The sequence below is a fragment of the Passer montanus genome, unplaced genomic scaffold (assembly GCF_014805655.1).
Source record: "Passer montanus isolate IOZ18808 unplaced genomic scaffold, ASM1480565v1 scaffold10, whole genome shotgun sequence".
In the NCBI taxonomy this organism is placed as follows: domain Eukaryota; kingdom Metazoa; phylum Chordata; class Aves; order Passeriformes; family Passeridae; genus Passer; species Passer montanus.
The window spans coordinates 19,532,585-19,557,995 of record NW_024356505.1 but is presented as its reverse complement, the minus strand read 5'-3'; positions in this window follow the sequence as shown (position 1 = coordinate 19,557,995).

The following is a 25,411-nucleotide window of genomic DNA, read 5'->3' as shown; positions in this document are numbered from 1 at the left end:
ATGTTTTCTGTGACTACACCTTCCAGCATTCTGTACAAGCATAGGTGCAAAGACCTTTTACACTGTCCTTTGCTCCTAGTGCACATTTTTAAGATCCCTGGGTTTAACCCCCTACGTAGATATCATTTGTTATATTGTTCTCAGCAGAATACAAACCTTTCTGCTTTATGCCTTTCGACAACAGTAAGCAACTGCTGCTGCTGAACATTATCATAATTTAACTTTGGGGCTTGTAATGTAGAAAATAAGAAGTGCAGGATTATGTTTCATTTTACATACAATCTTATAATAAGCCATAATAGTCTCTTGGAGATTTTACCATATGAGAAAATAAGACAAACGGAAGAATTCTTTTCCCTTATGTGTCTATATTGAATTACTGCTTCACACCTGATTATACTAATTTAGTTCCAATTCTCAAAGGTATTAGGATTCCAGATCCTTTTCATAAACTAGAAACCAACGGAAGTAATGGCCCATGAATAGTATTTAAGAACTTGGAAAACTTGGAGAGTCCAACTTATTGTCACTGAAATAGCTGGTCAATTTTATGTCCTGTAGTTCATAAGATTCATCTGTAAGAAAGAAAATTTAGAAAACTTAATTGTCCTCAGTAGTTCCTAAGACTATTATTTTTGCCAGGTGCACCCTCAGCAGCAGCAAAAGCATCAGTTCCACTATCCAGCAGCAGAAATGGCAGCAGATACTTTCTGTTTAAAGCAACCAGAAAGCCTCTGGTGGTATCTATACCTCGGAACCTGGGACTCACCTGAACTTCACCTCAATACTGTATCTCCAGCTCAGCCTAGGCAAGCCAGCCACATCTCCCTGCCCCCTCAGCTTTGATATCCAAAGCCTCTGCAGACAGACCTGGCACATCTTGGTCTGTGAGCTCAGTCACATCATATGTCAGTAAAAAAAGTCCTGTTTTTTACTATCATATAAAGAGGGAAAACACAGCTGATGGAATGAATGCCTTCAGAATCCCTCAGAGAGAAAAGTTACTCACCTCCGAGTGGCCCACAGGGTCCTATTTTCTCCAACTGGAGCTGAGCTGTGTTTCCTTTTATTGCACAGCCTTAATAGAGATCATTGATCAGCACAGCCAATGCTATTTAATTTTGTTTAGGGCTCATTTTCAAATGTGATTGCAGTTACCATTTTGTGACTTATTCATTTTGCATCTCATGATAATAGAGAAAAGTGACACAAAGGATGTGAGTGGTGACACTGTGCAGCTGATGCAGTAAAGTGAATTAACAGCTAATAGCTGGCAGATAGCAGCAGATCAGTTGATTAAACAGATGGCAGAAACCTTGACATTTGCCATCCACAAACTCAGAATATTGCTCTCATCTGTTCTCTAGGAAATACTTCAGGAAACAAAAGTTCTCTTTATGGCTTCAGTCTGCTAAAAAAGCAAACATGAGAAGAAGGTGACCTGCTTCCCTCCAGAGAATTGAAGAGTTGGTGCTTAGGAAGAGAGCAGGAGAAACAGCCGTATTCCCAATATGATATTTCTGTCAATAAATGGAGAACCTGCAGGATCAGCCCCAACGTTCAGAAGAGGTGGCTTCTCTCTGGTCCTTCCTCAAGCGACTGGGTGCTCTAAACTGCAGAAGGAATAATATAGCTGAAAAGAATGACTCAACTATTTAACTCCTTCCTTAAATGGAAACCGTTCAAATGCTTCCTTCATTTGTCTGTCCCAGTGGTGTATGAGAAAAATGGCTTGTGGGCTCTGCCTGGTGCCACAGAGATGAGAGGACGCACATGGCTCGCTGCTCCTCTCTAAGGATCTCTTTGTTCTTCCCAGTCCCTGGGGCACATGTTCCATGTGAGGCAATGACAGTTTTTGTTATCACACAGACGTATCAGTTTCAGTGACAATCAGTCCCTTTTCAAAAAAACATTATTTCTCATGATTGTCTCCCTCTTGGAAAATGTGGCCTTTAAAGCCAAAGAGGGGGGAAAGAAGAATGCAGGGGAGACAACAAATGTCCTGGCGACACAGAAGTTAAATGGTGTGTTATGGGACAATCAGTCAATCAGCTTGAAAGGGCATAAATCAATATATGTGTAGGCAGAAAGGAAACACTGGACCTTACATTGTGAAAGAAAGAGGGCCCGTTTTGTCCTGCCTGTGCAGGCTTAGCAGATACTGCGAAGGAAACTGCTCATATGAGAGGCATAAAGAGAGGGGGGAAGGAGGAGGAGAGGGGGAAGGGAGAAGGGGGGAAGAAGGTGAGGGGCTTGCTAATAACGACATGTTTTTTGCTTCCTTCCTAACTCAATGGTACATGTGACCTCATGAAGCCAATAAGTTATGAGCATCTGATGTAAAAGTTCCCCCCCAAAATGCTCCTTTAGCAAAGACCACTGGGTAAACCATGTCATGACTAATTTCTGCAAATGCCTTGATTTAAGGCAGGCACAGGACCTGAAATTCACACCAGCTCTTTGTGTGCTGGAGTCACGCAGATACCAGACTTGGTGAGAAGAAACTGCATACTTCCTATTTTATTTCACCACTGCTCGACCTGCTTTTCCTCAGACTTAAAATCATTTGCCAGGTCAAAATAAACTCTTCAGAATCCCAATGTGAAAAATGTACCTAACAATTCAACCCTTGTAAGTTGGGAATTGGAAGAGAAAGTGCAGTGGAGTCTAATTAAATTATATAATAAGCAGCTTAACTTGTGGTTTCACTTTGGTTTCTGTTATTCTTATTATCATAAGCACTGTAGCTGGCAAAGAGCTATTGAAATATGCATAGCAGAAATGACCAAACTGGAGATGTTTGGGTTTCACAAGAGCTTGTCTGTCAGAGGTTGGTTTTGCAAAGTTGAATCCAGAAGGGAGGTCAGGCTAATTCCAATTTAGTTCAAAATTTTCTTTAGAGGTAGCAACGAGTTCTACATTTGACCTATCTTTATTAAAGAAAAAAATCAAAGGAGATCTGGATTTGCAAATCCTCACCTGTCAGGTCCTGGTTTGCACAATGAAAAGCAGTGCTGGCTCAGATTTGGGTGAAGCTGAGTATATAATCCTGGCTTTAGCCTTCTCTCACCAAGAAGTTGGTTGATATAGCCCAGAAGATGGAGTTTCAAAGACAGGATGGTGCTCCTGGCACCTCGGCAGTACTGTAGAATGGTCACCCATCCCACCACTCTGAGCTACCAAAGCTGCCCTTAGTTTCAGCCTGCTCCAGTGCCAGGTGCTACAGGAGCCAGATAAGCAAAGCTGCTGATGAGGTGGGTGCAGGAGTGCCCAGATAATCTGCCACCAGGGAGGGTGACAATTTACAAAGGTCAGCAGCTGCTGGCAGGGGACACTCCAACATCTTAAGCCATTGCCATTTTTTGAGTAATAATTTATGGTCTGTCTAGAATATATATGTTGCCTGAGATTTACACCATGCTTTGCCTTAATTGTCAGTAAAGCTGTCTAGTATTTACATAGCAGTGGGTTCATTCATAAGTGAATGCTCGTAAATTTGGCTAATCATAACAGAGATCTTTCCAAAAGTTTGCTATACATCTCATCCTGCTATGGAAACAGGTTGCATTGCCCACTGAAATCTGAATCTGGATCTAGGGCTTCGGTTTGGCAACATTTCTAGTTTTGAAGACCGTCTCATGCAAGAGTCAAGTAAGAATAATTTCAGTCTGTTTAGTGGTCTATAAATCCAAGTGCCCCAAGTACCAATGAATCACTCTGTTCTCTGCCCCAGGGGTTTGACTATTACAAACAATGACTGAAGTCATCAGCAAAAGACGAGGTCACAGGCTGAAAGAGGAAAATATGCTTTTTCATTTCTAGAATAAAAAAATTGAATGCATTGTCTGAAAATGTCAGTGCATGAACTAGGCTAAATGGAAGCAGACTAAGTTGGGCTCTGACATCTAATGCTTCCTCCTCCACTCCTATTTTGTTTAATTTGACAGCTACTTACCAAGACACACAAGCTCAAAAACTCAGAATAAGTTGTAAAGGAAGAAGTTTACCACATTATCCATCTTCTTTCTTGGCACTGGAAAGTCTAAGGACTGAAAGTAGGGGTGAGAAGAGAGAGCTCTGGGCTCCAACTCGGACATTGCCTCTGTTTGCCACTGCAAACAAAGCACTTAAACCCTCTGCCAAGGCCTTTCTGTGGCAGTTATCTGCCTTGCAGTGGTGAGGTGTTGCTTAATGAACAATTACTGCCTGGGGAGCACAGTGAGAGTCACAGAGCCAGCACTGAGCATGGGGTGAGCTGCCAAACAGTGTAGGGGTTCACCAAAGGTTGATGATCTCCAGATCATGCTGAGGAAAAGCTATTTACCATACACAGAATTTGTGATTCTCAGTCTCAGGCAATGCCACAGTTCCTCAGTGTTAGTTAAGAGAAAACAGTTTGTGTCTTATTTACTTTGTATTCATATGCATATATTCAGAGTTAAGCATATACATATATGTATTATATACATATGTATACTTATATAAGACAATCAATCTAGTCAAGGTAAACCACTTTGAAAGACTTTTCACATACCATCAAGTAAAAGCATGAGCATTGCAGGCACTACAGAACAGCAGCGACTTTAAGTAACTTGTAATAACCACAAGATTTTTTCTCCAGCTGGCAAATCAAATATGACCTTTGGATCTTAAATCCCCAGAGAATACAAGAATTGCCATCTTCTATGTAAATGCACTGTTTGCCCGAATTTTCTATTATGGTTCAGGGCCAAAAGAGTTAAAAAAACTCTCTTGTGTTTAATATATCATTTCCCAATGCCATGTGCATTAAATGCTTTTACTTTAGGCTTTATCCTATAAACATAAAAAATTTAGCCTTACTTGTCAAGCTGCTAACACTACAGAAGATGTAGTGTTAGAGATCAAAATGCCATGTGCATTAAATGCTTTTACTTTAGGCTTTATCCTATAAACAGAAAAAATTTAGCCTTACTTGTCAAGCTGCCACAGAAGATGTAGTGTTAAAGATCAGTCTGAACCAAACTTCAGATGAAACTTTGGTTCCAGTGAAGTGACTTGTGTGTTTTCTCAGTGGCTTTAGTGGAGGCTGCCCCTCCATTTTCTTGCTCAATCCTAAGCTTTAAAATGGTGCATTTGTATCACTGGCTGGCAGGATTATTACTACCTCCTGTAAATCCAAAGGCATAAAAAAGAAGAACTAATCAAACACATCTTAGACTCAACATTTCATCAGTAAAACTGCCCCTAACATACTTTCAATTGATGACAATTTTCACTTAAATGCCAAGAGTTTGAATTTGTTCTCTGTTATACACTTTTTGCCACATACAGCAGTAAATGTAGGTGTCAAAGCAAAATTCAGATTTACAAAGAAAGTATGACCTCATCTGGTATTCTCTGCCTAACAATGTAAAATATAAACAAACAGCCAGTAGTGCCAAAGGACCTTGTTTCATCTGTGTTTATCACTGAGAATTTTCCTTTGTCTCCTTTAGATGGAAGATCCTACTGTCACATTCCTGTTGCTGATATTTTGGTGCACACTTTCAGAAACTGTAAAGGTACATTTCTCATTTCTTGCTAAAATGACGCAATTGGGGTAGAACAACTGCGGCTTTGTCCAGGAATAGCAATCCTCAGCCTTAAATTCCTTAATGAGAAAGAATTCAAATACAGAGCCATTACATTTGCCTTTGAAAGGAGAAAGGGATATTTTTCACTTCCTCTCCATTTTTTACTTTAATATCCAGCAATATTTGAAATCTGGCAGAGAAGGAGGTAAAGGGAAGAGGAGCGTTTCTGCGCAGAATAGAAATTCCAGCAATAAGTTAAAGTACCTGCAGGCACAATTTCAGTCAAACATCCATCCTCTGTGTGCATTGTAGGCAATTAGATGTGTACTCCTGATAATGCTCTGCTTGCTAAAGCTAGTGGCAGTCTTTTACACAAGCTGTTTCCCTGACTAAAACTGTCAAAGGCAAAAATATTTTGCAGAAATTTCTGACCTTTGATGAGAATCTGTTTTCAAATGTAAGAGAGAAAAATAAGTCTTTCTATCCTCTAAGAACACGGCACTTCCATTTCCCTGAAAGATGACTTTTATAAAAGTTTTCGTTCTGGGTTGTAACAAAATAGGTCTAATGATATTAAAATAAAGTCTAATAATATATTATTAAGTTAAAAGACTGAAATACTGCAACATGCACATCAATCAAGTATTTCCATTTCTGAGAAATGCTTTGGGGCTTGCTTTATTCTGAAATGAACACTTTTTACACTTTGACATTTCACCTCAAAATGAAAAATCTTGCTTTCTTGTTGCCCCTCCCCCCACCCCCCAAAAAAAAAAACCAACCCACAAACCCCTTTGTATCTCTATCTGTTTATCCTGTGCCTTCAGGACCTAGATAGGCAGTTTTAAAAGGTGCATCAGCAGCTGAAGTGATTGAAGAATTTAACCACAATTTCTTTGGGCAACCAACTGTGTCAGCAGTAGAAAAGTCAGCTTTTGGGAACACTAATCTTTCTTTAGGTTTACCACGTAGATGGAAACGTGAGCAAGAGAGGTTTAGTTTGTCTCAGGCTTCTTCAATGTTCTGTGCTGAAAGATTCCGAAAAACAAAACAAAACAAACAAAAAAGAACCAAAGCGTTCCCTTTTGTAGCTCCACTGAGCCACCACCCTTTCATCAGAGGTGAATTGGCCCATTCTCCCCAGTTGCTGTAACTCTTTAACCTTAGTGCATATACTAAACCTCAGACTGATTTAGTATTTAAATGATATACAGTAACCATCCTGTTAAATGTAAATTAAATGCACACTTATTCTTTAAGACAATTTAAAGTGTCACCTTTATAGCTATAAGGCTGTGACATTTCATGAACTCACAGCCACATCTTCCCACTGATAATGCCAAACTGAACTGACTGGGCTAAATTCAGCTGTGGGGTAACCAAATGCAACGTTCTTGCTGTCAAAGGAGCTTTACCCTTTTACACCAAGGCTGATTCCAGGCTTTCATTATCCTCACTTAAACCTAGCATAATTTATTTGAAAAAGTAGCTGAGAATAGTAACACTTCAGCTGTTATTCACAATATAGGCATGATGTTCCCTAGAAATGTATGTTGGCTTAGCTCCTTCAGCTTCTTCATTTATGCTGGGTGAGTATCCTGCATAAACATTGCTGGAAAACAAAGACAGAAAAAACTTTACCTGAACTGAATTGTTCTTGGAGAACTAAGTGAAATCATAGAGACTGATGAAACAATTAATAGTGATTAATATGTTCCAGTATGAGCTAAAATAACAAAGCAAAGGCATGGGGTTCAAGAAGGCATTTTTGACAATAGATTACTGTCCTTCAGGGTGCTTCTGAGGAAGACTGAGCATGAAGCATTGGCACAAGAGCCCAGATTTGCAGATATTTAGGTGTTCAAAGATGCAAATTGGTGCTTAGAGCTGTTACCTTTGTTGGAGTGTCTGAACTGGAAAGGTGCCTATGAACATTGTTTAGCCAAAGGATGCCTGTGGAAATCAGACTGGATGGTAATTTGGGTAAACACAAAACCTCCATTGAAATCAACTGTGATGTGAACAAAATAGTACCTTGAGCAGGCTGTTCCCTCTGGAGATTGTCCCGTGCTATGCACAGCCCTCCCCTCAGCAGCTCTCCCTACACCGCTCCCTCTCTGCCACATCTTCCTTGCTCACAGCACCTCCTTAGAGTAATCAGAAGCTCTCCTTATGTTGTTCTCCACTAATCCTTCCATTTCAAAATTGATGGCATAATTGGCCTTCTTAATTAGTACAGAGTACATAGAATTTATCTGAAATACCTTCTGTACCAGCATTAGAAGTCAGAACGCATTACGAAGTTTTATTGAATGTTTTTCTCTTCACCTTGGACTCCTTAGACTGAGGAAAAAAACTGCTTTTCAATGTCGAGTGTTTTAAATAAAATGCATTCTTTGTTGTCAACGTGTAGAGCTGGTAAATTGACAAATTCATCATCCTATTATAATCCCTGCACCTGTTCCAGTTTGCAGTCTGCGGTGTGTTTTAGCTCATGTATGGTGAGTGCATCTGCTTAACAAGGACAGTTAACTGGCAGAATTTGTTTATAAACCAGTGAAGAGCTAAATGAGGTAAACTGCATTATCTTACATGTTAATTGTATTTCATTGCAGACAAACATTTATTAAAGATGCAGACGGCACACCATACATTCTAATTATGTTTGCATCCATTTCTGGTTTTATCCTGGTTTCCAGAATTTCTGTTTCAACATCATATTTCAGGGATTCAAGATGCAGCCTGAGTTATCCCTAAAAAAGACACTCAGTGCCCAATATGTGTGCACACAGGCACACATGGAGGAACTGGGAAAGTAATTTGCAGGAGCAGTTTATTAGAAGGATGCTGCCACGTTCTCCTGTCTGGCAAATGTTTTTGAAGAGAAGCAAATTTCTGAGAATCTGGCCATCGCTTTGCAATGACATTACAAAAATCTTCTGGCTGCACTTTGCAGTTCCCTTGGAGGCAGGTATAGAGCTTCTTGAGGTCCCTGGCTCTCCACCCTTGGTCCCATCACCTTCCTCCCATACTCAACACTATGGCAGGAGCAGGGATCACACGATACCCATCTGCAGATCCCATCTCAAAATCAAAATCTGGCACACTGATTCTGCCCAAAACATTTTTTTTCTCAAACTTGATATGGTTTGAATAGGCAAGGTGGCACAGGGGCTCAGGAGGTGGAGGAACAGTGTTATTTGGCAATTTGGGAGTGGAGGTCGAGCTACTCATGTCATAGCCAAATCAGTGGAAAGGGTCAGTACAAAGTGGATAAAACCCTAAACAACACCCAGGCAACCCTAGGTCTGGTGATGAACTAAGGCCAGACCTCCGGGACCTTGTCCAGCAACATACCCAAAAGAACATCCTCCTCCCGTTGTCCTCTCTTTCTGTATGCTATTATCTGATCCTGAGCTAGCTTTTATAGGAGAGTGGTTGTCTCTTCAGCATGGGAGAAATCCCTCCTCCCATGTCCTCACTACCTGAAACCTTTCTAGAGTCAAACTGATTTGTAACAGAGGAAGGAATGGCTGGTCCAGCAGCAGTACCAAAATATTAAAATAGGAATTGTCTGAAGACAACTGCTCAGTTTGGAGGCTCTACAGGGAAGATGAACTCGCTGCAGAGGTGCCACAGGAAAACAAAGGGGACTTGGGGGTGGTAGTAATGTCCCTCAGATATATAGTTGTTGCAAAACGTCATTCACTGGTTTCCTACTGCGCGTCTGAGGGACTGAAAGTCAGAGACAGAAAATGGTTCACCTTTTAAACTAAGCAAATGTGAGAAGGAGAGGTTAAAAAATGTGGAGCTCCTAGTGCCACAGCTCCTGAGACAGTTTGCTAAGGAGCCACTGCTCTGCTGTTCCTGCCAGGATGGTGCTGGACCCCACCACCACGCCCTGCATTCCTGGGTGCTGCCCCATTGTAAGACAATTAAAAACATGGCAGTTTCAGAACTTGGGCAGCCCCCAGCACTGCCAGAGAAGATACATCTGGTCTCAGTTTGCTGACTTTCCCTGGGAATGCTTCCAAATTAAAAGGAGATGGGGAAATCTTTGAAAGATGGAGTTCCCTGTGCTAGGCAGTGTGTTTTGTAGGCATTCAAATGTCTCTTTCAAAAGCAGAGCAGACACTGTATCCTCATTCAAGGTGCACCCAGGACTCACCTGCTGGTGACTGAGCACTCAGATCATTTCTGAAGGTGAAGCCAAGTCCTGGCACCCGAAGCCAAGCATAGGTACAAAGGTCAGACCTCGGCAAATACTTAAATACAGGTCTGGATTTACAACAGCCTCAGAGAAATTAGAGAAAAACAACTTTACTGGAGAAAGAAGGGTGCAGAGAATGAAACTGAAGTTCTGTCCAGAGAGAAGAGGAATGAAAAATAAATCTATCAGGCTGAGGAACTGTATGACACGTGGTTCTCATCCACTCTGCTTCTTGCTCCATATGCAAAGAGGCTGCAGAATTAGATTCTCTAATCCAAATGCTTTAGGACTGATTCTCTAATTTCCCTTGGAAATTCATTAGGTTTTTTTTAAAAAATGAGTCGTAATGCTGCTGCATTTTTTGGTTATGGGAAGATTAAATGAAGGAAATCTTTGCCTAGAATAATCATCGTTACTTAACCTAAATTTATTCCATTCCTCTGAAAATTTGAAAAAGTGCAGCTCTTTGGTTGCTGAAGTTGCACTGAAGTAAAACTCAACAACTTGCTAAAATATTGCCATATGAGTAGAAATATTCAGCTCTGAGGAACTGATGTGGTGGAGGAATAAAAGGTTGTTTGTTAGTGCTGGCTGGCACTGGGTTTTAAGCAATACCAACACGCCTGCCAACAAGAAGCCGATAACAAGGCTTTCTGAACATCTTCCAGAGCTTCACAGAAATACTTGTTTGCATAATGTTTTACACTTAAGCTCTTAAAAGTTCACCAGAGAAAAGTGGCTTTAAATCTGTGCAAGCGCCCCACACACAGACATATGCACGCAAAGCAGGAAGAAAACTGACACTGAACGAGAAATTTTTAAAGTTTGAGATGTGCAGATTGAATGTACACAATAAGATAAATGTGTCTGCTCTGCATTCTGACTTCTTCCCTGCAGTACACAAATGGCTTAACATCTTGGTTGGATTTAGGCTCTTGGCTGACCTACTCTTATGCTTTAGCTATTTCTCAGTGTCTCAAACCAAGGGAGAGCTTGAAGCATGAACTTGAAGCACTCTTTCCCTTCCCTTCCATTCTTCTTTTTTCCTTCCTGGTTGTACGGTTTTAACTCAGATCTAAGAAAATTTTTCTTCCTGTGTGTGAGGTTTCTGCTATTTCCCAGCATAAAACTTGAGGCAGACAGCTCTCTATATGGTTCTCCTGAAGCTTTTCAGTCTTGAACTATAAAATCTCTTCTTGCTCTAATCTGAGCTCTCCAGGGCAGGACTTTGTCCCTGAAAATTGTCTGTATGGAAATTAAAAGCCAATTTAGGGAGGTGGGACCAGACCAAGATCTATAGTCCTACAACATAAATTTGAACCTGGATTTCAAGAAGTAAAAAGCTACTGTAGGCAGCATTCCTTCAAATTAAATTAGCATGGGCAAAATCTTGTTTCCTAAAATGTTATATCAAAATGTGGAGTGAAGTCCTGGCTCTGTTTTCTCAGTAATAGATCTCCCATTGTTTTAATCAGCTGCTTTATTCCATGCAGGAATAATCTATCTTTTCCCTGTATGGCATTTCCAGACTGCATAGAGTTCAGCACATGCACAGTAAATGTGATTCAGTGTGGCTGCCAGTTGATAACATTCCCAGGTGCCTGGAAATCCCAGATAAACATGGACAATTTTGGAATTTAGAAATTCTAAAATTCTGCCAAGACAAAATTTCTGGATAGAAGGGGAAGAAGAGCTTGGGAAGCCCTGGTATATAATGCTGTACTTTTATGCAGGTCAGCATTGTCTTATGGAAGACTCAGAGCCTTTGACTTCATACCTGCTTTTGATTTGTACACAACAGAAACAGATTAATTTTGTTTTTTAAGTTACTTTTATGCAGGTCAGCATTGTCTTATGGAAGACTCAGAGCCTTTGACATACCTGCTTTTGATTTGTACACAACCGAAACAGATTAATTTTTTTTTTTAAGTCGTGGCAGAAATGTGGTGTACTGCAAAATGTCCTGTGCCCCGTCAAGCAATGAAAGTCCCTGATTCCAGATGGTCCTCAAGCCTGTGAAGCAGCGCCAACCATGTCCAGCTAGAGGAGCACCCCACCCACACCTTTTGTTGCTGTGCATGAGGAATGTGGTAAGAGGCATGACAAGGTGAAGGAAGGAGATGCACAGTGAGTGGCTTGTTTGGAGAGCCAGAGCCCAGCCATGTGGGCTGGCTCTTACTGCTCCTGCTAACAGTCAAATGTTTCAGCTGGAGCACACACTATCCTGCAGGCACAGGAAAAACTCCTCTTTTTTCTACTAAAGGGAATAACCTTGAAATAGTGAAGATTTTTGTCTGCTCATGGAAGAAAAACTCCAAGTGCTCATGGGAGTGAAAAACTGAATAATAAAGGTTAGTTTGAGGCAGTGAAGCCATATCAGACTGCTGAAAGCAGGGAGAGCTGTTTCTTCAAGGCACCCAAATTAAATTTTTCCTCCCATCTGAGGCTAGTCCTGCTAGCTGCTCATCAAGTGACTTGAGACATCAAATTACCTGATCACAGTCACACTACTCTTGAGTCTGAAGCGGCTCAGGACAGAGATTCCAGCGTCTCTGAAAGCTGAGCTGTAGGACAGAAATTATTTCTGTGAACTACATGTAGAAGCACTAGTGGAAATGCAAAATTAATTTAGATGTCTGAATTTCTTTTTCAGTAATAGCTGCTGCCCTGGAGGTGAGGCAAGAGATGTTAATGTGCCTATTTTAAAGCTGTTCCCCCATTATGTCCAGAGACAGGTGTAAAAACAGACTTGGAAAGAAGCAGTTGGAGCATTGCAATGTCTTTTGTCTGATAAAGATGGAGGAAAACCAAAGATTTTCCATCTACTCTCTGCAGAAATCAGTGAGGAAGGAATTTCATGGGAGAGAGGGAAAGCAGGACCCAAACATTTCAATGTCCTTCAAAATCATTGTTTAAACTGGGAGTCACTGCTGAGCCTGGAGCAGTGCCCAGGTACTGCCATGCTCGGAGCCTGAGCAGGGGTTTATCTTTGGCAGTCAGCACCAGCTCTGAGATCTGCAGTGGAGAGAACTTGCCCCACACACCTCTCACACCTCTCACACCTCACTCCCTGCACCCTGGGCCTGATTTCCACCTCTCAGAGCTGTGGGCAGCACAACCCCCTGGAAAGAGAGGGGAGAAATGGACCATAAGCAGAAGAAACAGATGAAGTTCACTTTCTACATCTGTTTTTTATTGAGGGAGCTGTTACTGTGAGTAAAGTCAGCTGAGACATCCCAAGTGATTGCAGCTTGAATTTTTAAGCCAGGCTATAAATATCTGAGGTTTTTAAACAGTGATTATTGTTTATGTTTTCTTCCTATTTACTCTTCTTTGATTTAGCAGCACGGGGAGGTTTGTGTCACTTCAGTGTGTCAGCTGGAAGCAGCCATCAGCTAGGTTACAGATAAGCCCTCCTGTGTTACATGGGTCAGGACTGTGCTGTCTGTCTCCTCTCTGCGCTGTGACCCCAGGTGGCTCTGAAGTACTTTGGGTCAAACTTATTATATACCATTCACTATCCCAATAAACAAGTAGCGTGTTGTCACATTTGGAGTGCTGCGTATTTTTCTAGTAATTATGCCTTATTATATATTTACTATTCAGAAAATGCAGGTGTGGGCTGTTGAACTGGGGCCAATGAGAATTCGGCGAACTGGCAGCAATTGCTTGGTGAGTCATGTTTCACTGTCTGTTGGTTTTATAACTGTTTTCACTACTAATTTAGCTCTGCGATGCAATATGCAATTAGTCCTATTATGGAAGCAGCTGTATTCAGTTTTACAATGGCACTTTCCCCTTTGGCTTGTACCAGAGCCTGTTGTGGTTCTGCTGATTTGATGACTGAAGTTGTAAAGTGGTATCTGGATGAGCCACAGCAAGCCATGAGCCTCATACAAATATGATTCTTCTCATACACCACTGCTCTAATGCTATTTTGTACAGCCCAATTAGAAATGCGGTCACAGAGAAAAGCTGTTTCTTGCTACAGTAAGTAGTACTGTCATGCACCGATTTGTTTCCTTGCTGGTATCACCTCTGTAGTCTTGCAGCTTGTTATGAATAACATTTGGTAGCCAGAACCTGAAAAAAAAAAATTAAGCTTCTGTTTGGAAATAAGCATCTGCTTGGAAATGAGCATTTCCAGGCTCCAAAAATTCCTTTCCAAGCTGTAGCCCCTGGATGGTGGCCACAGGAATGAAGTAGGACCATGTGGGGATGGTGGCTAGGGTGGACAATGGAGATTTGGAGCTTGAGTCCATGAAGACAAGCTGGGGCTTGTCATGATAGTGACAGCGACAAACCAAGGCTGTGCAGACTCATTTAATCCTCCTGGGGTCCATGCTCAACCCTAAAACATCTAATGCCACTGTCATGGTTTGTCCCTACACCCAGCACTTGGATAACAAGCATGAGCAGCCGCTCTCCAAAATTACACAAGGGAACAGCCAAGTAAATACAAATATCAATTACACTAATTAGCTGCCTTTGCTGTCAACAAGGACGTTATGGAAATCAAATACATATTGCTTATTAGTTTAATGTGTACTAGAGCTACTCTGTTAAAAAGAGCAGAGTCTTGAAAAATCACTGAGAACATTCACTACATTTTTTCTGCTGTGTTATTACCCATTTTCACACCCATACATATGTTCTGGTTTTGTTGTGTGTCACACAAAATGGTAATTTGGTGGTGAAAAAATGAGAAATCATGACATTTCACATGTGTTTTTAGTAAAACAACAATTTTCTTCCTAAAGGGCCCCAGTTTTCTTCCTCAGAAATAGGGCTATTTACAATGAAAATGTTCCTGTTGTGGTGGAATAATGACACAAAGAAAGGCACTAGGCTGAATACTGCAAAGAGAAGTTAAAACACCTCTATTTCCAGTGCTTTGAATGCCAGGTGAGGCGAATTGAAGCCTCTAGACCACCACCTGGGAAACCAGTGCTTGCCAGCAGCAGAGCTGGCCCCAGCAAGAGCCCATTCTCACCAGGATTGTTTCTGACCACTGTTGCCCACAGTTATCATTCTGGTCAGACTATTACAGCAGAAACTCTTTTGCAGGAACTTTTCGCTATGAGAAACAAATCAAGTCTCTGCCCTGCAGAGAATAACCATTTGGGAGAGCTGGACTGATGGAGAGTTGGTAGTTTGCCCAGAGCTTATCATTTTCTATCCAGAGGCTGGCTTTATGCTAGAGCAAACAGCTGGAGTTGTGCACTATGTTTCATTGCAAGCATGTAAAACAATAATGAACTTTATGGTTCTATAAAGATTTGCAAAATTATTCCCAGGTCTAAAGTTTAATTGTTTAATGTCACCAAATGACTTTGCAATAACTGAGCACTGTGGAGTGGCAGAAGTTAATCACTCGACTGAAGTGAATTAAGATTTTCTAAAGCTACATTTATCACTGTAATTTCTGGCTAATTTCATTTTCCATTCATAAAATATGATTTCAGTTTCTGTATCTCTGTAAGCCATGGAGAAGGAACATGTCTGTTTCAGAAGACATGTTTTTGTCAAGCAATGCCTAAGGTAATGTACATATTGATAACAGGAATATGCTAAGCTCATTTTAGCAATGCATTCCACATGCCTCTGCTCTTGAGCCCACTAGCTCTTCAAGACCTCTAGTTCTTTGAAAGCTCAGTGGGCCAAATATTTAGTGTTCACTTTGCCTTACTTATTCTGGCCTGGCATCAGGAAGTGAATACAACAACAGCCTTGCGTAAAACAAGAGTTAGCCAGGACAGACTTATTTGCTCAAAGCAAATGCTGCAAGGCAAAAAAGCTTATTTCTAGTGGCCACTTTACTCCTAGAATAGGTGAGGGATGCCTCAGTACCTTCCTTCTTTACTTTTGCTTTCAGATACCCAGAAGAGGATACTGTTGCTTTAATTTTAGCCATCCAGAAGTAACCAGAAGTCGCATATCATAGAAGAAAGTTGTCTAAGCAATGGCAATAGTCAGTGGAAGGAAAAAGGGTGTCTGTCTGGCATGCTGTATCCCAGTTATCTCCACTGGCTACAGTGGGAGCCCAGGCAGATATTAACCAAAACATCTGTCTCAGGCAGGCTGAAGTTAACCCATGAACCTCACATTTCCTTCTCAGCTTGCACGCCTTGGCACTCCACTGCTGCTCCAGGCAGAATTCATTTTTCTCTTCACCTAGGCCTAATTCAGCTGATGTTGTCAGTGACTGGCCACGAGCATACTCACAGGACAAGCCCCATTCCCATTCAGAGGCGTCAAGGGCTCCTTCATCAGGTGAGGGAGTTCCACTGGGACCCAGTCTATCTGAAGGGCTCAAGAAGTATCTCCTCAACACAGGGTGAAGATGGCAGGTAGAGGAAAGGGAGGCAGGAGTACCTGTGCCTCTCCCAGACACACCTTAATCCTCCTGTTGAGGCTGTCCTGTTGATAGCCCGGCAGTGCCTGGCAGCTCTCAACCTTGTTTCAGTTTTTCACATTATAAAGTCCCTGGGAAATATGCAGAATCCATTCTGCAGACTCCTAGTTGCAAATGGTAGGACCTAAAATGTACCTCATCTTACCAGGTCAAAAAACTCAGGCAGGAGCCTCTGCTGCCCAAGGACTCTGCAGAGTTTTCTCACTGTCCTGAGTCAGGGAATTAGTCCTAGGGAGGGATTGGAATGTCACACACCCCCTTCTCTCAAGCGGTCACTCACCTAACAAGTGCAGCTCCCAACTCGTTGGGCTGGATGTCCCCATCACTGCAGGGAGATATCCCACGGCTCTTGTGCCAAAAATGCTCATGGTAAAGGCAAAGGGACTGGTATCCCTGAGCCAAGAATCCCAGCATCCAACACACACTTTGTAATTTATGGCTTTTGACGTTTTTTTCTTGAAGTGAATGTATTAAGAAATCAGTCAGGAAAGAACTGCATCACCCACACTTCAGTCCAACCTCAAAACAAAGCACTGAGCCCTCTCCTCAGTTTTAGAAGTGGATGGATATCCATATTTCAGCTCTTTTTCTTCTAGTGGCATCGATGGACAAAAAGAAGAAATGCTTATTCCAAAGGCTAATATCTCAGTAAAGTTTCCTGAATGCTGAGTCAGTTAAAATGCACCCAAATCAAGGTAGCTTTTTTAAAAAACAAAAAAAAAAAACCTAAACGAACAAACAAAAACAACACTTTTTTTGGAAGTAGCTTTTTCTTTTAAGATTTGTTTTATTTTTAATTTTTGTAATGAGAACATCTCTCACCACCCTCTTGCACAATCCCTTTTACTGTGAGGAAGGTAAAAGGTACAACTTGCTGGTTTTCATTAGTAGAGAATATGAGTGTGGTTAGGCATATTATGGTTCATATATAGACAACAATTTACACTCCTCCTCTACACAGAGAGTGTACTCAGATGTTGTACACACATGTAACAATGCTGTCCTGGCCCCAAATTGCTTCCAGGTTAGGTCGTCACTTCAAGCCCATTTTCTCTGGTTTTTTCTCTGTTTCATTTTATTGGCCTGGTAGAGATTAGCCACTAATCCAGCCTGATTTTAGCATCTTCTGCACTTGTTTGTTCCAATTTTTGTACCCCTTGAACTCTTCCTCCCACATACAATTTATTCCCACACATGGCAGGCATGCTTTCTCATGAATTATTTATATAGCTTTGGAAACTTCTGCTTTTCAAATAATGAGAGAAGAAAATGTTTCCAGTGTAGGAGTCATAATAAGGGAGAAATCCAGGCAGGTTGGTGTTCAAGAAGATGGTAAAATGCCCCAAGTTAAAAATAATACATTGGTTTTGAAAGGCTGAGGAAACATCACAATGGCCTTTCAAAGCAATCATCTACCTTCAGAAACACTGCTGAGTGGCTAAAATTAGGAGTTGATATCAGGCAATGACTACAGAGGCTTTCATTTCCCCAGTTTTTCCCAAAGGCTGGGTGGGATAAACTCCCCCATTGCCTAATATACCAATGGCAGCCTTGCCACCCACTTGCATGGAGGGAGAAGCTATCCCTTCTTCTCCTGAGCTGGAATGACACAGCTTTCCTAACAAAAACAAAATTAATAACATATACTGCAAGAAAATACACTATGTGACAAAGCTTCTGTGATGCTTTGATCTTTCATTTTACAGAGGTAGGCTGTGCTTTCATTTCCGAAACACAGCCAAGTACACAAAGCAGGGAATAGAGTATCTCATAAAGATACCCAATTTAGATAGAAACTTAGTAAGAGTTTAAAAAATAATTCAGTTTAAGATGTGTTTTGAAAACAGGAAAGACACTGACAGTAACACTGAGGAAGAAAGAATACACTAGCTCAGGGAAGGAGCAAGGGATAAAAGGAAATGCTCATTTTACATAGGCTTCATCCCAAGATGGGATAGGGAGGGAGGATTAGATAGGGAGGGGAGGAAACATGACCTCATGAGGACATTTTATTGTCCTCAGTCAGGAGCACGAGGAGCCAGCTCCTGCATGTGTGATGTGCTGGCAGGCTGCCTTTGGGCAGGGATGTGTGTTATTGCCCCACCACGGGGCAGCAGGACACCGTGGCCAGCACACAGAGTCCCAGCCAAGGGCGCCTGTGACACACACCTCCTGCCCCTGGCTCTGTCACAGCTGATGAGGTGGCTCTTGATGGAGTTTCTGGTGGGTTGTCATAGCAACAAGGAAATAGGCAGATGGAAACCAGCAGCACCAGCCTGCCTCTGCCTGCCCACCTGCCTGGAAGCTGGGGAGGCAGGGCACGGGGCCTGCCAGGTGAGGACTGGGAGGTGACCCCACACCTAGGGGCATGCCATCCTCTGCATGAGGGGCTCTGAATCCTGCTGCTCACAGACCCACTGACCTCTCTGTCCTATCCTTCAGGTAGGATTAAACTTGTTTCTCCACTTAGTGGCTAGTGCATAAGAAGAAACACTGAAATATCATGACAAAATTGATTCTTCTGAAATTTTAGATTAAATTTGGAATTAATTAGTTGATTGGCAATCTGGTGATTGCAGCAAACTAAATAATTGCTCTAAAAGTATAATCCAGTGAGTATTTGCTTTGTTCACCAGACTACACAAGAAAAGTCCATTAAAAAATGAAGATTCCTAGTTAAAGATTTTCTTGTTCCCCTTAAAATGCTTTGGCATTTTCTTCCTACCATTCTGCAGCAGTTATTTGAGACTTGGTTTGGCATCCCAAGAAAGTCAGAACTATCAAACTTAGTTTTTTCCCAGAGCCAGCATTTCTTCTGCAGCATTTCCCAGTCAGGAGATATTGCCCAAAGACTGACAGTTTTTAAATGGTCCATGTTGATTTGCCTGTCCCAACCTACTCTTTTCATCTTTTACAGAAGACAATACTATAATGAACAGGTAACTTTTCCATTAAAAACCACATTTTTCCACAGAAAGCTGTCCCTCATGTATTTTAACATCCCTCTGCCAAAAAAACACCACCCAAATATCTTAACATAATTTTTCTTCCTATTGTTGATTTTGGAAACTGTTGGATCCTTCAGCTTAAGTTCTGTACTCTCAAAGAAATCACTTAGATGCAGGAAAATGTCAGCTTAAAAAGTTTAATCTCAGCAGAATGATAAAAGAGTGAAAACAGCCCCATAAAAATTGAGGAACCCACTGATTCTCTGATTCCAAGCTAGACCTGCTCATCAAAGGTGAAAATTGACAAGCATTCTGAAAAGCAACATTTTGTGCTGCTGAAGTTAAAGAAAAAGAAAGAGACTGGAGGCCTAACTCCAAAGAAAGAAAGAGTGAGTTTTAGAGGATTACAGGAGAAGGGAATTGGTGCTGGAAGCAAGCCTTCAGTCCTGGAGTTGCATCGGTTTTGAGGTGTTCAAAACAAGGCTTGTACAAAAGGTTAGCACAGCTGTTCCTTGCTGGGGTTTGGACTAAGTGACCTGTGAGGTCTTTGCCAAAGCTATTATCAGTGGTACTGTGATACCTTAATAAGGCAGCTTTTGTACTCCAATATCTCAGAAAAGATTGTTCTTTTTTAGAATGACATTTCACAGCCTGCAAATTCTAAAATGGACTAATGGCTTTGACTTTTGGGGGTAGAAAGATTGGTCTGAAAAGTAAAGGTCTAGCTGGTGCTTGAAACTTTTGAACCTTTATTTGTTGGGAGAGAAATGACTCACACACTTCCCTTCCCAATAATGATGGTTCAGAAGATGTCATTAAATTCGATAAGGCAACGATTTATGAACAACAATTTAAGTAAATGGGCTTTGGGAGAAAGCCTTTGAGCCAGCCCACACTGTGGGTGGGCTGACATTAGATAGGTAGATACAGCTCTTTGGAGACTCTAGAAATAGTCAGATATTCTCTTACAGACCGATCTGAACTCAGAGGTGCATCTCTTTATGGATTAGGGTATTTCTATGTGCATTTTTTAATGGAGGCAGATAGATACACAGATACAATTTGTTGGCTTGGAAGAGGACACCTCTCTACACAGAGAGGATGGAAAAAGAGGAAGAATGGTAAAACTGAATATGATTGTGACATCTTTGCTTCTATCTCTAGTGCCATAGGGGCTAATTTTGGGTTTGGCTGCATTTAAGATCATCCTGAGGGCTGCTCTAATATACACCATTTGAGATGACTCCTTAGTCTTTTTTTCTCAGTAACTCTCAGTGCACTGCCACAGCTTTAATTCTTGAAACTTCCCTGAAAATACAAAATTGCTCAGTGTTTCCTCCATCACTATGATGATTTCTTTTCTCCCATCATTAAAGATAAATTTTATGTGCTACCAGTTTGCATAAAAGTTGTGAAAAATAAGAGAGACTAATGCACAAGCAGGTGTGGGTCTAGTAAGGGAGTTCAAAAGGTGTGTAGCTCTATGGTTCTCTAGCATTGCACAGTGCAGTGTGCAGATACCACTTCAGCAGCAGTTAAACACAGCCCCAATGAGCTCAGAACAAATAACAGCTGAACAAAATTTGTGTGTATTTTTTGTCCAGTTCCTTGGACCTGAATATATGTCTCAGAGAATTTGAGACAGAATCAAAAGCTGCTTTTGCTGTCAGGTAGGCATACCACACGTAGCCTGTGTACCTAATCCTGCATTCCTCCTGCATTCCAGGCACCCACAAAGCCAATGAGAATTTGAGATGCAGAGTGAACACAGGACCAGGTACAGCATTTGAATATTTTAAGGAATGTTCTTGGATTTTTACAGTTGATGTCATGTTTTCTAGCCCATCAATATGGATTAACAATGGTCCAGAGCAGCAGGAACTCATTTCATATTCATATATGCTAATTGCATGGTGCTGGATAGCAGGGATTTCTTCTTAAACGCAAAGTTTCTTTTTTTTTTTTTAGCAAATGGAAAATAGAAAGACTGTAGCTATGAAATAAAGAAGTGAAGAGGATTTTACACAAACACTGAAATATTTGGTACTTTTAAATATGTACTCCATACTTAAAGGAAGTAAGACCTGAAGCAAGACCTGAAGCAAGATCTTCCCATAGATGAAATCCATCCTTCCTTAACCTGAACCCCAGCTGACTTTGAGGTCAATCATGTGGTGGGGTTGAACCTACCTGGACACACGCTGCCCACCAAAGCCACTCTTTTTGGAGGAGAAAAACAATAACGAAAGGCTGGTGGGTCAAGATAAGGGCAGAGAGAAATCACTCAGAAGTTATGGTCATAGGCTTGATTTGAGGAATTAAGTTTAAATTATTACCAATCAAGTCAGAGTTGGATAATGAGAAATAAAATCAAATCTTAACACATCTTCCTCCACCTGTCCCTTCTTCCCAGTCTTCACTTTACTCCTGAATTCTTTACCTTTTCCTCCCCAGTGGCACAGGGGAGATAAAGAAAGGAGGTTGAGGTCAGTTCATCACACACTGTCTCTACCACTCCCTCCTCACACTTCTCCCTTGCTCCAACATGGGAACCCTTCCATCAGAGACAGTCTTCCATGACCTTCTTCAACATGATTCCTTCCCAAGCATTTTAGCTCCTCATGAACTGCTCCAGCACAGGGTCCCTCCCACTGGGTGCAGTCCATCAGGAACAGACTCAGGGTGGGTCCCTGCAGTGTCACAGCTCCTGCCAGCACAGCACAGCACAGCACAGCTCGGGCTTCTCTCTCCTTGGGGCCACAGGTCCTGCCAGGAGCCTGCACCAGCATGGGCCTCCCACAAGGTCACAGCCTCCTTTGGCCATCCACCTGCTCTGGCATGGGATCCTCCACTGCAGGTGGATGTCTGCTCCACTGTGGATCTCCATGGGCTGCAGGGGAACATCTGCCTCACCATGGGCTGCACCATGGGCTGCAGGGGAATCTCAGCTCCAGTTCCTGGAGCAGCTCCTGCCTCTCCTGCTCTGACCTGGATGTCTGCAGGGCTGTTTCTTTCACATATTCTCACTCTTCTCTTCAGCTGCTGTGGTCCAGCGGTTTTCCCCCTTTTTAAATACATTACCTCTGAGGCATCACCACAGTTGTGAGTCTGGAGGAGCTGGCTGGCTTTGGCTCCATTGGACACAGGGGAAGCTCCTGACAGCTTCTCACAGAAGCCACCCATATCACCCCCTGCTACCAAAACCTTGCCACACAAACCCAAACCAGTCTGTTAGTCCCATAATTTATTTTTCTTCTTTGTTTTAATATGTAACTGCATTTTTTGAAATTTTTTGAAATTTTTTAATAGTTTCCCACTTACATATCCCTGTAGTGTCTTGCATTTTCAAACAATGCATGAAGTAGTACAAAACCCACTTGCTGTATAAGACAGAAGTGTATACAAAGTGTGTCTTGTTTTTAAATCTTTCAGATTTAAAACATATTTATTTTGCAGAATACTTTGTCAAAAGTTATCCTGTCTTTGCAATGAAAGATTATGATATGCCGGTCCTTTATTTCTGCCAGTCTTAGCTTGCTTCTCATGTGCTAGGCAGAATTGATTTCTGCTGGATATGGTACAAAGTTTTTTGCTGATACTGTCTGTTACTGAGAAAATAGATGGGAGATGAGTTGTTTCTGTTGGCACAGGCTTTCAGCAATGATATTTTAAAGGCTTTGGAAAAAAGGCAGTCAAATGCTGGAAAAGGCATTCTAGAAAAATGATCGATGGCTCAAAACTGCTAGCACCAAAGAGGCATTTGGGTAATGACCTTAATAACATGTTTTAGGGTTTGATCAGCCCTGAAGGGGTCAGGTACTTGAAACAGATAACCATCATAGATACCTTCCTACTGAAATATTCTATTCTATTCTATTCTATTCTATTCTATATTATAATACCTTTTTAGTTCATGTTTTAAATATCTCCATCCAACCACTCTCCAGACCTAACAACTGAAACTCCAGGGTTCTGTGAACAGATCACTGTATAATTAAAGAATTTACATTTTCACATAATGCAAACAATAAACCTGGTTTTCTCTCCCAGTTACCAATGTCAGCTAGGAACATCTATCATCATTTTATAGGTCATCACATCATCATATGGATATAGAATCTGTTTTTCACAAGGTCTTTGATTAGATTACCAGTATTAGATTATGGGGGCTTTGCTGATGCTAAAAGCCTATTTACTTATAATTATGAAAACAGTGCCAGCTAACTACTACCACTCTTCACATTTTCTCTGCATGCTCTGAATTGAGGGCACATTCTAGTTATGTTTTCTTTCATGTGACATCTATCACTGTGGTGTCATTCACTGGAAATTTGGCAGTGGCTCTGACTTGCATGCATCCCCCATGTAAAATAGAATTTACAGGGATGGCATAATCTGCAGAATTCTCAACATATTTAAGGGCAGGCAGAAGGCTTTGTTTGAAAGGCCTGTTGAAACCAGAGGGTCTGGAAAGAACCCCGGCCTCCAGCTTCCCCACAGTTCCAGCATGCTGCAGCTCACCCGAGCCGTGGCTGGGACATGCTGGGTCCCTCTGCCACACCCTGCTCCCATGGTGGAGGCAGCAGGGACAGTGCCACGGGCACTGGTCAGTGCCTTCTGCACACTCAGAAAATCTGCCATGCCGGGAAAATTCCCAGCAGGAGACTGACACGTATTTTCTGCTTGTGCAGTGTATGAATTGATGTTGGCATGGGAATCAAATCAGGTAGAAGGTCTGCCACAACCCATGATTTTTAAACTAGAACAATAGGGGGACAAACACCTTTTTAATGTACATTTTGGCTTATAGACAAAGTGAAAGGGAGAAGACAGAGTTTAAAAGGAAGGAAATGTGTTTATCTCCTACATGAAAAACATCTCTCAGTACAGTGACATGGAGAACAATATTACTTTTGTGCTCTGATAAATAATCAGAAGAGCAATTGTGAGGACAATTGGACTTTGAAGTAAGAATGCAATAAGAATGCCAATTCTACCACAGCAGCTCAATAGAACCAGAGCCCAGGCATGGCTCTGTCTGTTTGCAAATGAGCATTTGTGTCTCTCTATCTGTATGTGCAGTGTTTATATCTAATTCTGACAATTTGTGTTGCACATACTGCATTTCCCTAGATTTAAAATAACTTCACTTGCAACTTCTGAGAGGTTATTAGGTGTGATTTTCAAAAAACATCAAACTTTTACAGTGAAGTTCACTTGACTGAGAGCAATACTAGTTAGGGATCAGGTACATCAGAAAATCATATCCAGAAATAACAAAACATTTTTGAAGATGCAAAATGTATTTTTTATCAACATAATAGTACCTCTCAGTCTAATTTCTTCATGAACAATTGGTAGATAAGTTTCATATCATGCCTAAGACATACATATTTATCATATTCAAGGTACAGTGTGATAATCCAGAGAAAACCACGTTTTTTTACTTCTCTAACTTCTTGTTTTTCTTTGCTGTTACTCTTTTCAATCATGTCTAATCTTATAGCAAATGATCTGTCCTGCTTCAAATATCTGCTACTTCCACTCCCTACCTAGCACTTACTCAACTTGTTTCGCTATCACCAGACCTATCTATTAAAAGCCTTGTCCACAGCCCTGTTTTCCTCTGGCTCTCCACCTTTTCAGTCACTGTTGGTCTTTCAGGGTTTCATTCAGACCATGCAGACCTCTCTCCACCCCAGCAGAATTTGCAGTCCTCTTTCAGTATCCAAACTGAAATAGTGATCTTATCCTCCAGACCCATTCCAATTAATGCAGTGCTCCCTAAACACAGCATTGTTAAATGCTTGTGTTTCTGGAGTGTAAATCTTCCAGCTTTAAATTATCTAAAGCCCACACAAAGTTTAGGGATAAGGGTACAAACTGTATTGCTTATTTCAGTTTCCAACACTTCAAATCAAAACACTGATATATAAAATATTGTCATCATTTTGGTCTCATTACATTCAAAGGCACCTAAATCTTCCTGGAAGACTGGAATATGTCCTTTCCATTCCTTGCCTAGATCTCTGTAAGTCTTTTAGAGATTGCAGGAAATAAAATACGTTCCTGGGTCTATCATAAGAACATTTTGGCACAAGATTTTTTTTGTTGTTTTTCTCATGGATTTTTTAAGTTGGTGAGTGTGAGTGTGCAAGATTATATTTAAGATTTAGTTGCTCTTTTTACTACTAAAACTTTTAGCTGCACACATTCCTTCTGGTGGATCTCACAGTCTTGTCTGGTATCACCCTTTGGGTCAAGAGGTTATTCTGGACCCAGC